Source organism: Anoplophora glabripennis, unplaced genomic scaffold (genome assembly GCF_000390285.2).
Source record: "Anoplophora glabripennis isolate ALB-LARVAE unplaced genomic scaffold, Agla_2.0 scaffold53, whole genome shotgun sequence".
Lineage (NCBI taxonomy): Eukaryota > Metazoa > Arthropoda > Insecta > Coleoptera > Cerambycidae > Anoplophora > Anoplophora glabripennis.
Window position 1 is genome coordinate 1,413,608 of NW_019416376.1, and position 15,582 is coordinate 1,429,189.

A 15,582-nucleotide genomic window follows, 5' to 3' on the forward strand; every position below is an offset into this window, starting at 1 on the left:
ATAGTTTAACAAAAGTAATTCCGTTGAAACAGTCCTTCACTGATTGATCCTTTAGCGCAAGGGTTTGTTTTATTAAAATTTATTGTCACAATAGGCATAAAATTTAACAAAAAAAGTTTCCAGGACATTTTTTGCACAATTGACGTGACTAAAAGTTTATGTAGCTGTGTATTCATTGTACATAGTGAGGTATCACTTTTTTCATAATTGAATATTCAGCTTCACATTCAAATTTAATGGCTAGTTAATTTTCAATTTGAAAATTAATTTTATGCCTCCAATGAACTCTACCTAGTGCATAATAACTTGTGAGCAGAGTAATGGGTAGTATGTTGTAGCTGCATATTATTTTGTATGTAGTGAGGTAAATTATATTTTGTAGCTACATACTTTTGTGTGTAGCGAGGTAAACGTAAAAATGAACATGAATATGATCTCATCTTCATGTTTTTAATTTTTGAAATCATCTTTGGATAAATGGTACGTAAGTATGTAAATAGTTTTACATTACTTTAAGTATCAAAATAATTCAAATCAATTATCTTTTCCTAAATTTTGATCAAATGTGGTTAAATATTTTTTTATGTCGAATGTTCAGGTATTTTAAATAAACGACGATGTAGACAAACTATTAAATAATTATCCACAAATAAAAAATTCATTTTATCCAGATTTTATAACTGACAAAAATACACAGCTGTCTTATCGAAATTATTATTTCAGAAGCTTAAAAATTGAATGGAAGTTTGAAATATTTAGTGCTTTCGGTATTACAGTTATGTTTTGTCATTAGTTAACAATGGATAGTTTTATTTTTAATTTGTAGATAATTGCTAGCTTGGTTATGGAATTGTTTTTTTGAATACTTGGACATAACTTTGATAAAAAATTTAGGAACATTTTTAAGATGAATTTGAATTAGCTTAATACTTTCAAAGTAACGTAATAATTAATTTCAATTCTAAAATGTTAGTTTTAAAAACATCCAGCAATTTCAAGTTTTAAAATATATGTTAAAGGTCTCGTCTACCACACAGTGCAGTGTTTAAATCGTAAAGCAGTTTTTCATCGTTTCAATGATATTAGTTTTAGTTGGAGATAAGTGGACGATGCATCCTTTATGTACTCTACTTAAAACAAATGTCATGGAAATGATGAAAATCCACTGTGGTACGGCGTTTAAAAACAGTTTTTTGGTTTTCAACATGCAAGAAGTTTGTGGATTTCGTTCCACTTTTGTATTGTCGATTTTTCTTAACGGAACTAAATTATTACAGTGGTATCGTAGGTATGTATAAAATAATTGTGTACGTTGCTTTAAATGTAGGCAAACATTTTCTACAAACTGGATACGATTGTTGCAATTTTACAGTATCTGTTATAAAAGGTGTTAATTTGATATATTTTAGATATTTTTTATTAATTGGACCAAGTATAATAAATTTCTATAGATCTTGGAAAAGTCATTGTTATATGGGAGAATTTTGTCTTGCTTCCTTTTTTTATATCGGCAAACACAAATTTTAAATCGCTTGATTTTAAATTTTATCTAAAGCCGCTCATATTTTAAATGGAAGTAGATTCTCGCGAAAATATAACAATTGATATTTTTCCAGCTATTTATTTATTTTGGCAGAATGTTCGATTTGAACAGATTATTTTAAAATTGTCTAATTCTTGACAATAACTTTTGTCTGTGAAGGACCCAATAAAAATAAATATTTACTCAGAAATATGGTTAACATGTGATTTTTTCATATTGTTGTCAACATCCAGTAGCTGTGTAATATTTATTACATGGTGAGGTAAACCGTTTCTATTAAACTTTATTCATACCATCGATGAGCAATGATTCACCTCTCCGAAGAAAGATTACATAGGTGGGTATATATTCATATTTAACATTTAAAAGTTTTTCGCACTTCGATGAATAAACAGGAACTACTATGGTGGGTCTGAATGTGTGGTTGTAGTGCTTGTGTTTGAGTAGAGGGCCAACACTTCTTTGACAGTTATATTTTCCTTCCTTGGTTTTGTGGGCCCCTGGTAAATATTTTTGAAGAGGAACCTCACTTCAGTTTTGTTGTTACTGTAAACTATACTTTACTGGTTTATTTTAATGGCAATGCTGAAAAAAAAACTAAGAAATGCGAATATAACAAAATAGACGTGTTTGGTCCTTTAGCATTGAATGATGTGTGAATGTTTATTTACAGACCCTTCACCTTTCAAGTGTTTCCGTTGTGGGCGAGGTTATGCGGTGCAATATACACTCGAAAGACATCTAAGGTATGAGTGTGGAGTTGCTAAGCAGTTCTCTTGCACTGTGTGTTTAAGAAAATTTTCTCGTAGAGATATATTGAGAAATCATGAAAAAAAATTTAATCATATCTCGCATAGTACAGTTTAAAAAGTTTCTTTTTACATATATCTAGTCAGCTTAAAAATATATTAAAAAAAGTAACAGGTGTGACTTGTATTAAGCAGTACAGTTATGTTTGTTACTTTGAAGTAAGAAGGTCGATCGTTTTTCAGTAAAACAATCGGACTGGGTGGAGGTGGGCAATTTTTTCAAAATTTTCTTTATTTTCAATTTGAAATCACTGTAATTCCATTGGTATCCTGTAATTTTATTAAAAAAAAACAGTAGATAAAAAAAGTAGCATTGAAGAAACCTACCCAGGAATGTATGAAGTCGCCCTTTACATGGATGAATACAGCGTACCGAAGATCTGCTAAAGCAAGGACCACTGTGACTTCTTCCTAAAGGATTCCTTTTCCTAATTAATCCTTTCCATTACCTTATTCCTCATTTCCATACCAGTTTCTACTTCACGATTATGTTAGTCTTCACTACTACGTTGCTCCAGAGAGGATCGTCCATTCCCGTCTCAAAAATGTAAGTAATCTGTTTTTATTTCTTCGTCATAAGAAAATTTCAAATTTTTGAAAGATGTTTTACATGAATATGCTTTCAGAAAACATTGTAATATCGAACCCATTTTAGTCGAAAAAAACTTATCTATCTTAAAACCTTCTCTCTCTCATTTCATTTCACATTTTGCTGGTACAATAAAGAAAGTAATTCAATATATTTCCTCCAAATTATTGAAAGATTGAGATTTGAACTGAAAAATTGTTAACGTTGTACTAATATATATTTTCATTTTGTTTCTAATATTTTAAAGTGGACAAATATTAAATTTTTATTTAAGATTATGATAGCAATATTTTTAAGATGTGGTCAACAAACTGCTATTTTTATTGTTTTAAATGAAGTCTACATTTTGTATAGGATGTATCGGGATTAATTGGCCAAATATGAATTTAATTGGTCATAAAAAAAATCTGTAGTGATACGTTTGAATGTAGAGTGGACTAATGATTTAACTCGAGATTAAAATCTTCTGAATTCGGCTTATATAATCATCTCTAACGGTAGTTACTATCACTAAAAATCCTAGAAATTCGACACCACTGGGTATATTAGAAACTCGATTGCTGTTTTTATGTTCTTAGTATTTTGAAGAGGAAAAAAAACTTCCATTTCATTTGGAAAATACGGACTATTTGGAGTTAATTTTTAACTTACATTTTACCACCACCCTTCACTAAATATAATTAATAACTGTAGGACTACTCGTTTCGCAGGAAGTCGTACGATTACATAGATCCGATAAAAGAATCGTTGGTGTAGAATGTTGCATAATTTTTTAGAGGTGCAAAATTACATCATGATTTTTTTTTTGGACACTTCTCACGTTACATTTAAAATCGTGTTGGAAAATCGTAATAACTTTTAAAATGAATAGTTCGAGTTATTTTAAATCTATTGAAGTACTTGGCAATGTAGGTTAACAAGTACCTAGTAACTCGAAAATGGTAATTTTTTCAAATAAATGGAAACTATTTTTTTCATCGAAATGCTTCTAGAATTTATAAACGACGATTGCAAGAAATGTTGAATTTCCGAAATAAAAGGCCAACGCCTTTATCAAGGGTTGTTAATGATAATAATTCTTACTGTTTTTTCCACTTGTTGATTATATTCGAATTCAGCAGATTTTTTCTTTAGTTGGAAAAGTTATTTCATCTCCACGTCAAACTGAAGTTTGGGAAGCATTGCTTCATTTGATTTTTTAATTTTTGACCTCGAATTCAAATAAGTTTGATTACTTAATCCTAAAATATCCTGTATATTTGAATACATTTATGGGTCTATTATGCCCTTATTGGTAACAGATGTCTAAATGATCATAATATAAAACTAGTGTGGTGTAATTTTTTCAGCATACTACTCTTGTATTATGCAATATCATTACTCTATTAACCAAACCATAAACTCCATATGATGTATTCGACAGAAAACATATTCTAATAATGTAAAAACTTGTAAAAGGTCGTTTTATTTAAAACAATTAAAATATTTAAAGCTATTATATTTTGCTAATTGTTCAAAATCTTTGTCTGGGTGGGATTTCAGAAAATTCGTTCATACGTTCGATTTAAACAAAAAAATAGCTAAACAAGTTTTATTCACAGTTTATTTCAATAAGGTCTGGGGTTTTATTAAAAAACTATTTTGGTTAAAAATTTTCAACTTTACGATTTCTCCTAAGTTTATTGGAAGATGAAATGAGAATAGATCGAAGGTTCTCTGCATAATATATTTTTTATGTTTATTCTCTGTTGTTACAGACCCATCTTCCCCAATTATTCCTCGTCTTCCTAGGTGTGGCCAAAGCAGATTAACATACTTTAAAGCTGTATTCTTTATTAGTTTGAAATAAAGATTTTTTAATATATCTTATTTTATTTGCTGCACCCCACACCTTTGTAATAGAGTAAAAATTATTATTGGGCCAAAAAGTAAATGGAAATAGCCGTCTGAAATCGCTAGTACAGCAGTATTTATTTCCAGGCGAGGGAAATTGGTATCTACATCATATTGATCCAGATTCAACAGGTGGTTTTCCCTGCGCCAACTGCGGGAAAATCTACAAACATCGAGGCAACATGCGCAGACACATGGTATACGAGTGTGGAAAACAGGCACGATTCCAGTGCTCTTTCTGTGATAGAAAGTTCCACCAACAATCGAATCTCAAAAGACATTTTGAAAATAAACATGCTATGCTACCTAAATTTAGCAAAAGTATTACTGTTTATAGGACTAGAACTATATCTTGAGAACAAAAAATTCTGGCCCAAAAACTAGTTTTCCGCTAAAGTTACCTAAAACCAAACTGAATATGGTAAAAAACCAACATTACAGATCTGCATAATTATCAGAATTTGATTAGGATAATGATTTAGTTAAAATTGTAAAATTAGTACATATTTCCTTATTTTCAAATTCTAGTCTATTTTACTTATGTGCCATTTTTAAGACTAAACAGAAATTTAAATTTTTGGACTTCTGATAGTGTAAATCAGTTATTATAAGAGTTCCTAATTATAAGAATAATTTGATGTAACTAATATGTAAATATACAAACTAGCTAAATAATTGTTTCTGTGAGAAGTAAATATTACAGAAAACGTAAGGCAAGTGTAAAACGGCGATTTATTTTTAGGTTCAGAAATTCAGAATTTAAAAATAATTTTGAAAAATTAATAAGCTTTTTATAAATATATATGCATTGCAAATCTGTCAAAAATCATGTAAATCTAAAATGAAAATATAATTGTCGAGAGAATTTTTATAATTCAGTAAAATTAAGTGTAGTCAAATTTTCTAAATTTTATTATATCTAGTTGTATTCTCTATACTGGGCTGCAAATTCAATTTTCTTTCACCGTTTTAAGTTTTTAAAAACTTAGTGAAATCATTTTCTATTTAAACCGTAACTGGAATTAAAAATCAGTTTTTTTTGTAGACCATGAAGTTGATGCATTTTATAAAAGAAAATACGTTTTGTAAAAAGGTTTTGAGTTTTAAGAAATGTCCCATCCTTTTTTATTTACACGTAACCTTACAAGAAGGGGTTCTCCGTTATAAATAACAATTTTTCGTTGTTCCTGACTGGAAAATACACTTCTAGTGGCAGAATAAGCAATTTGAAGGTAAGTAATTTACTTTATTAGCTTTGGAGGAGTGGTCATAAACAATTTTTTTGGACTATGTACTTGATTTTTTCCACAATTTTCAGTTCCAACTCGAGGACGGTTAAATTTCCAAATTTTATTTTGAAATTAATAGTGTATGATTTGTGTATCAACCAGGTTGTAACCGACATGCTAAGAAATTGTTTTGAGACAAAATCTAAACCTAAATATTTTTATTTGCTATCAACAAAAACGGCAATTTTATATTCCAATTCGGATTTAAGAAAATCAAATTCAGAAAATGGGAAAATTAAGAATCGTTTGCTTTAGTATCTACCATTTTAATTTAATTCTTTACAGTATACACAAATTTATTTTTAAATTTTGAGTAGTTTGAGTAAAGTACCACATTTCTTTGAAATTACGTATTAAATGTTTTATTTATTTGATTATTGTCTACCAGTAATTATAAAGTATAGATTATTCATATGGGTTCGATTTCATTTATTTTTAGAATTTAAAAAATTATTTAGCCTTTTGTAATCGTAAAAATGTCTGAAAACTTAGCTGTACAAATAAATATTTCATAAAACACTACTAGTTGTGGGAGACGACTTGTAAATATGAGTAGTGTCTTCGATTGTAGTATACTGTCTGGGTTGGTGCAATTTGTTTACAAAAAATTAACTAACTTCATGTATCTTTGGGATCTACGGGTGGCTATGGAATAATTATCCAGTTTTACTTGATTTTAACGATTGTTATTAACATGCAGGTGGTGACTCTAAAGGTATTTTGAGAAGTTTACTGCTGGGATTATCGCCTAAATGGAATCCGAATGATTATCTATGAGAAGAGAGATGATAAAATTTAAACCAATTGAAAACAATGTGGCAATACTTACTACATACTGGACGAATATATCTTTTTAGTTAGTTGTAAGGAATATTTTTAAAGAGTAATATTACTAGTTTACTAAATTAAAACTTATTAAAAAAATAATGTAAACGTTTATTTTTCTGAATTGGCTAGGGTTATACATATATATATTTTTAAGTAGATCGAGCAAAATAGTAAAAGTTGACTAAATATATTGGAATCATTGTTCATTACTTACTGCACTTTAGAAATAATAATTTGAAATTTTGTACAAAATATTAAAGTAACGTTGCAGTGTTATCGTTAGTAAACTTCAATCAAGGGTTAAATTGATCGACAGGGAGAGTATTTTTCTGTTTATTAAAATTTTAGACCAGTCCAGGATTTTCGAGTTAAAGAAACATTCTATTCAGATATTACCAGAGGAGAAAATTTTGAATGAGTTATAGGGCATACTTAAAATTTCGAAAATGGCGCTATAGCAGAGTACAAATTTTTGAAAAATATGTTCAGCAAAAAAGGAAATCCAGAAATTAGATCTTAAATAAAATATGTTCGAAACTGATTTTAGTATTGATTTTATTATTAATGTCAACGTGATAATCGGCTCATGAGTTTTTGGAGTTTTTACAGGAAAACGTGTTTAGTTTCTATACGAACTGAAAATTGAAATTAATTGAGAAATAAATATACACTATCGTGCAACATCCATAGTTGTAAAGTTCATATCACAAGTTTATTATATGGAAAGTTGATTAACCATTAAAATCTGTTGCTGTACTGTTATCTGAAATAACCTCATAAAATCAAGTTCATAGTCGTACCTATTACCACATTACTAATTTCTATCTAAAATTGTCTATTCATTTAATGTACAGGGTGTTACAAAAAGAGTGTCAAGCTGCTAATTACAAATTTTTTGAACGAAAATGGTACTTTTATATGAATATTTTTTCAAAATACATGAATAAAAAGTTATTAATAATTTCGTGTTTTTTAAAGACGGGCACTTGGAATGTTGCATCTAATTTTTATTTTCATAAAAAAAGTAACGGAGGTAAGCAGATAATTTTGTTTATTTTTTAGCTCGAGCGTTATATTTTAATGTGATGTTCACACTAGCTGTTTAATTTTTCAATTCATTTTTGAGAGGCGAACTTTTAGGCTCATAAAATCTTAGATAAAAATTATTATACTTATATAAAATTAGATATTAGGTAAAAATATTGAAGGTTCTTTTTTTAAACAATTAAAAACTTAAAAAACAAGCTGGTTATAAAAAACAATACTCTTAAATCATTGGCGTGCATAGGAAAATATTAAGGATAGGGACAATGGCTGCTGGGTTGCTATAACCCCCTTTTCTTCGTTCACTCCTTAGTTTTTTTATAAATAAAAATATCTTAATTTTGAAAAAATAACACTCATTTTCGTTTAAAGGACCTGTGGTTAACGGCCTGAACTATATTTTTTAACATCCTGTAACGGTTCTATTCAAATATTCACCCTTAAAGCGAATTGGGGAATATTTCTGAGAGTGAAAATATGTAAAAATTCACATATTTTAATTTTTTGTCATTGGCTAACTTTATTGTGAAGAATATGTAGCTCCACTAGAGTTCATTTAATTCTAATAAGGTAAGTATTCGCAAATTGTTTAAATCGAATAGGGAAGGTATTTCAAGTAATTTTTTAAAATGATACTATAACTAGAACGTTTAAATTTATTTTCAATTGTCAAAGCCTACTCATTTTTAACTTGGAATTTGACAAATAGATTTTTTTTTATTTAAAATTTGACCGATCCAGTGTATTCTGCATTCCTACGAAATAAAAAAATTGCCACTAATTAGCTCTTTAGAATACAATTTTTCATAATATGTAGTTTTAAATGTTTGGGGAGTGATTTTTGCACGTTTCAGTTGATTGATTCTTTTGGTGCTAGTGTTGAGAATTAATTAATTTTTGTTATTGAAAGTGAAATACCCATCAAATAAAATAAAGAATAGTCAAAGGAATGCAGATTCCAGTAGGTTAGATTTAAGTAAAAAAATGTTCGTCTTTGACAATGAAGTAAATAAGCAAGCTTTAATAACTGAAAATTATTTTTTGGAAAAATGTTTTGAACTTTTGTGACATAAAAATGTGGAACAAAATTTGCAAAATAAAACATTAAAATAGGGGTGACCGAGCTTGAAATTTGAAAGGTTGCAAATATATTTAAAAGATATTTTCTTTCATGATAGATGCAAACAATGTTTTCCTGTTTTTCGCAAATTCTCTTTTCTCAAAGTTACAGTTTTATAGAGTTTGGAAAATGGAGTGATAATATAAAACTAAAATTTAAATTAATATCACTGTAGAAAAATTAATTTTGCAAAAAATAAAAAACCCTGATTGTATTTGTCAATTGATTTAAAAAATATATTTGGAAAATATAAATGTACAACCCTTTTCGAGATCTCAGGGTGGACCACCCCTATTTTACTTTACTATTTTGCAAATTTCGTTCCACATCACGAATAAGTACGGCTAGAAGGAAAAGGAGTGTTCATTCACGGGCGCAGCTGTTTCAGACGCAAACTTATTTGTGTCGGGACCATATTTTAAAAACAATTTTGACATGGAGGCACAGCTGTTACTATATTACATGATTAAATTAATTACCAAAGCAAATGAAAGAGTTTTCTAATTGAAATAAAGGTGTTTTATTTTCTTGTTTCGTTTATGTAACTGATTAATGAACGTAAACATAGTCGCAAAAATTCAATGTCTGAAGCTGGAATCACACCAAAATTTATATTCACCATTAGCAAGTAATATTTTTAATTTTTCAAATTATTAATTATATGTCTGGTTTTATCGATCTCGTGCTTTTTTATTTAGATAACCAAATATGCATAATTTTTTATTCTCATAATAATGATGGCTATATAAAAAACAACACTTTTAAATAATTTAAAACGAGAAAGTAGATTTTAGTTTCTATACCAAATTTAATAAACTATTGGGCAAAGTAATGGAATAAATTTCAACGAAGTTGGGAGAGAACTTAAATAATTTCACTTTAAACAAAAATGTTAAATATTAAAATGTATTCTTATTAGGGAGTGTATAATATGAAATGCCTCTACTTCGGGTGTCGAATGCGGTTAATTCCAAGAAAGTGACGCAGGAGTCTTCTTGGAATTTTCTCTCGACAAATGTCGCACGGACTAGAGTCATGGTAATAAAGTAATCGGCATGTCTTAAAAAGTACGAAATCAAAAAAAAAATAGTAAAACTAAAATAAATCGCTTGGACGGAGTAGTCACGAAAATTTGAAATTACGTGGAAACGGTGCATAAAAAATTTTTGATCATTTCATGAAAAAAATGTTGACGGAAATCTATCGCTTTTGGCAAAAAGTTATCTCTTTGTTATCGTCTAACAGTGAATTATGTTATGTCTTGTTCGTATGACAATTATATTTTAATAAACGTTTGCAAGATGAATTATCATAATGCAACGCATTGTTTAATTTTGTAATAAATATTAGTTTTCTTTGGAAACTCGACTTCTTTCCACGTAATTTCAAAGTTCTGCGTCTACTCTACGAAATTTTGAAAGGCGGAACAATTGACTTCAAATTAAACTTAACTAGGTTAATTAATTTTTTTACTCTTTATTAAGTTATATTAAGGTTATTAAGGCATTCGATTAAGGTATTCGATACCAGAAACTGAGATTGTTGATGTAGAAGTATGTTGTTTTGCTTTATTTGATATATGATTTGTTTAAATTAGCTTAATACCTAATAAAGAGTGAAAAGATGCTAAGCTAATAATAGGATATATGTATTTATGAAAGAAAATTAAGTTAATTAAGTTAGGGTGACATTTCTAACCAAATAACGCTGTACTTTTCTAGTTGGCATATTTACACTTTAAAAATAAAGAAGTAAATTAGAAAAAACAATTTCAAATGAAGTATCCTTTTTTATATTCGTCCTCTTTGGTTTTCATCAAAATTCAGTTTTTTGCAAAATCGGAGGATTATAAATGTTGCAAGAGTTAAGTTTTTCTGCCACTAATTTAGGTGGAAATTGTTTATGTCAAATAGTATCTGCTTCTGGTTAAGATGTTTTCAAAGTTAACCTTGATTTATTTTAGAACTTGCAAAGAAATACTCTTGCCATCAATGTGGACGTAGATATAAGAGACAAATGCACCTTATCGCGCATGTCAGGTATGAATGTGGGAAAGACCGTCAGTTTCAGTGTGGAGTTTGCCTGAAGGCTTTCCATCAGAAATCCAACTTGAAGACACATCTCGCCAGGGTACACGGCATATTTGGAAATATATAATATTATAACGAATAAATCAAATGCCTGCTCATTTTGTGTTGGTGCAATTTTTTAATACTGATTTGGAAATTAATAAGTGTCTAGATGATTGATCGATGGTATATATTTATATTCGCAGAAGGATGACGACCATCTATCAGATCCCTGGTTTGAATTATATTTCCAGAAAAATGTGTTAGAATGTTTGATTAGCAATTTTTATTGATACAGTAAAAATATTTGTAAAATAGAAAAAAAATCTCGTTTTACTTGCGTTATGTAGTAACTGAAGTATTTTCCTGAAATACAAAAGATACCTTCCAGTCTCTCATCAGTGTGCCTCATTGAACTGCCTCATTATTCCTAAATTTTTGTCCCTCGAGGATCAAACATTATAATCCAAAGATAGGACTGCGAGTTTTCAGATTTCTTCAATATGTCCTTATTGAGTACAAGGCACACATTGTTTTTCTTGATTCTCATAGTTACATCATTCACTTCTTATAAAATGGTGAAATGAATGAACCTTTCCTGCAAAAGATTTATATACAGTGTTTATAAATAAGTACGAAATATTTTAGGGGGTGGTTGCCGAAGTTATTTTGTGGAAAAAAGTTCATATAAATGTAGGTTGAAATATGTTTCGTTTCCGAGATACGAGTGTTTAAATTTTAATTTTTTATTTAGCGTTATGAATTATTTCAGAGTTGAAGATATTGACGCGAAATTTGAAAAACGCTTTGGAGGGATAAATATACATTTTTTGGAGTGATCCGAATATTTCAACTTGCACCTTTAAATAAAAGATTAACAAAACTTCCAATAAAATATGTTTTATTTTTTTCCTAAAAAACGGTGCATCCTACGAAAAAAAATGAAGAGACCGATTTCACTCAGAATTGATGACGGATTTCTAAAACAATATTAAAATGGGAAAAAGTCAGTTGCGTACCATTTTTTTAATTAAAAAAGGTGGCAATCTCGGAAGGACGCCTCTGGTGCCAATAGAAATATTCGGATCGCCCCAAAAAATGCACATATCTCTAAAACTGAAATAATTAATAAAAATAAATAAAAAATTAAAATTTAAACACTATTTCGGAAAGGAAGCATATTTTGACCTACGTTTATATGGACTTTTTTTCACAAATTATCTCGCACTTATTTACAAACATCCTGTATATTTGAACTTTTTTGTTTGAAGCGTTGGCATAAATCTTGAACATTTTGAATGCTCTCTTTTCCAGTTACTATTCAAGCATTTTTGAATTTTAACGTGGTATCTCACTTATTTTTAACTTAACGCCTAAATATGAGAGAATTACATTGACAATTATTCATTATTTATTTCAGATGTAAGGAAACAACTGAATTGTATTGTTTGTGGTCGACGATACAAGTATAAAGAATCCTTAAAATACCACTTTGAAAATGATTGTGGAAGAAGAAATAACATACGCTTATATAAATAAGAGTCATACATACATTCTTTAAAATTCAAATGTTTTGATATACTTAGATAGAAGATAGAGAGACTTTTGTACCAAGGAGTATATTATTATATTTTTTGTTTGAATCCAATCGTAAATTTAGTATCTAATTTTATTCTATTTTGTTATGGAGTAGTATTCAAATTTTTGTCGCGCTTTTCTTATAAGGATTCTCAAGATTCTGTTTCATTTGCTGTGATGGATTTGGTCAGTTAAAATTTTCTAAATTGCGGACTAAATTCATTCTCTTAAAACAAAAACAGACACGGGGTCTAACGTATGTAATTTTAAAATGGGAATATAATGATTTACTTAAATAATAGGATATAACATTTATATTACTAAGGATTACGTTAGTTTTTGATCGAGAAAAACTATTTTTATATGATAAAAATAAAGAAACAATTTTCGTTAATCACATTAGTAAAATATTGTACAATTTGCATTTATGTATTTTTTTGAGAAAGAGTTGTTTTGAAAATTATTCGTTGCGTTTTTTTATGATCAATGTACATTAATTATTACTATATTATAGGATAACTATAATTTGTAAGTTGTAAGAGTTAAATTTTTAATTATTAATTATTAGTTAAAAAATAAACTAACAAAATTTGATAATTGTTTTTATTCAATATAGTCCAGACGGTATCTGTTTCAAAGAGTCCATATTTGGGTGACGGAGATTTTTGGCGTTTTGGCTTTAAAATATCACTAGAAATGAAAATTTTTCTATGCGCATAAAAAAAATAATTTTTCAAAAAGCGTTTGAAAGCTTGGGAGACCTTCTATATGTGATTAAATTTTCATATCTAAGGGCATTGGTTTTTGCTGTGCAAAATTTTGAAACTACAATTTTTTTTTCAAAATCTTGATTGCAAAATTATGCAAAATCTATAGAATCGATTTTGATGAAATTTCGTGTGATGATTCTACATAACATGAATATTTCTTGAGCCTATGAAGGTCCTGTATCCAATTTAAAGACCCCAAAAAAATCCCTAAGAAGTTGTTCTTTAATCCCATTTTAGGCGATTTTTTCGATTTTTACAATAATGATCATGATTCATTCGATTTGTAATATTGTCGAGTTGTCATATTTTGTAAAATTTAATTACAAACATTTTTTTCCTCTTCCGTTTTCGCCTAAAATCACATAATTAAATAGGAAGAAAAATATGACATTTTTCCAATTTTTTTATCATATTGTGCCGCCAAATGTTAAGCCCACTTTTTTTTTATGCGCATAGAAAAATTTTCATTTCTAGTGATATTTGAAACCCAAAAACAGATACCACCTAGTCTAATACCAATAATAGCTGTTTACTCTAGCTAAAATTTGACAAAATGTAAAACTCTCAAATCGTTATTCTACAAATTGGTTTATTGGTTTGAGTCTAAAATTTACCAGTGAAAAATTGAAGTAGTAATTTATGAATAGTTTCTAGTAAACAAGAGATATAGTTATGTGAAGTTGAATGACATTGTTTATAAGTGAAAAATCGTGACTAGAAGTCTGCACAAATTTAAATTTATCGCAGTTGAGAATTGCTACTTTTAATCACATCGTGGATCATCAGCTCACTTGGACAGAGACAAGATCCAGATTAAGTATGGTTAAGGCAATTCATGAATTGTGGCAGGATTCAAAATGGATAATTGATTTAAAAAAATACTGAGGGATGTATTAAAAAAAAGAGAAAATGGATAGGTAGAAGATTTTGTGATTCCTGGCCCATTGAATTGGCCTTCGAAGTCTTTAATTTTCATGTCGAATGTTATTACCAAATCTCTCTAATATTTGTAACAAATTCTTTTGCAAAAATGCCTGTCATAAGTTAAGTGACCGGAGACAGTGATAAAAACTATTTATTTCAGAATCGGACAAGAAATTCGTATGTCAACGATGTGGACGACGATACAAGTTCAAGCATAATTTATCATGTCATGTACGAGTCGAATGTGGAAAAGAAAAACAGTTTATGTGCTCTTGTTGTCCGAAATCGTTTTACCACAAGTCTACTTTAAAGCGACACTTTTTACGAATACACGATCGAATTGGGAATTGAAAAAAAGTCTTCTGAAGGTTTATATGCGAGAACTTATTTGGTTTTTCAACATTTGTAAATACTTATAATGTCATTAAGTAGACCATTTTTTAATTTATGTTCTCGTTAATCCTGTTCCAAAAATATAGATACGCCTAAATATCTCATTGGGATAGCGAGACATCAGAAAAATAACCTCTATAAAAGTTGTTGAGGTCATCGGGGGACTTTGAGGGGCACTTTCAAGATCATTTAAAGGTCAACATTCATTTTTCAAAAGAGAACCCACATTTTTGACCTAAGGTTCTGGCAGTGCAAAAATTTTACATTCGGAAAGGGTTTGACACATGGGTCAAAGTGACCTCTAGCTGTCACCTTAAGGTCAAACGTCTCTCGAATTTTTCGGCGCAGGTGTCTCGACAGAATAGCGAGATGTCAGGAAGATGACCTCTAGAAAAAGATGTTGAGATCATACGGGGCCACCACTGGTGACATTGGATTTGATCTTGAGGGTCGTTCTCAAAGTCACTTGAAGGTCAAATGTTGTTTTTCAAATAGGATGTCACATTTGTGACCCCAGATTCTGAAAAAGCTGTCAAATGAAAAATATTTGGTAAGGTCGTAACTCAAAGATCGTTTGTAGAGGTCATAGAGGATTTTGATCTTTCATAAAGATCTTTTTAACTGTTCGGTACTGCAATAGGTCGATGTGTTTTGAGAATAATCTGAATATGGGGGTTCTTACATGAAACACGAAAGTCCAAACGACCTTCTAAGCCAAATCCAACTGGTAAGC

General features: G+C 29.2%; 1 protein-coding gene and 1 long non-coding RNA gene across 3 annotated transcripts in view; both read left to right on the forward strand.

Moving 5' to 3' along the window:
• LOC108905534 overlaps positions 1–15,582 on the forward strand; it is a 296,022-nt gene that overhangs the window by 8,706 nt on the left and 271,734 nt on the right. The gene's annotated exons all lie outside the window — the stretch shown is intronic.
• On the forward strand, positions 615–4,803 carry LOC108905538. Its single transcript, XR_001964269.2, has 2 exons — positions 615–2,899; positions 4,699–4,803. It is a non-coding gene; the product is annotated as an uncharacterized LOC108905538 (long non-coding RNA).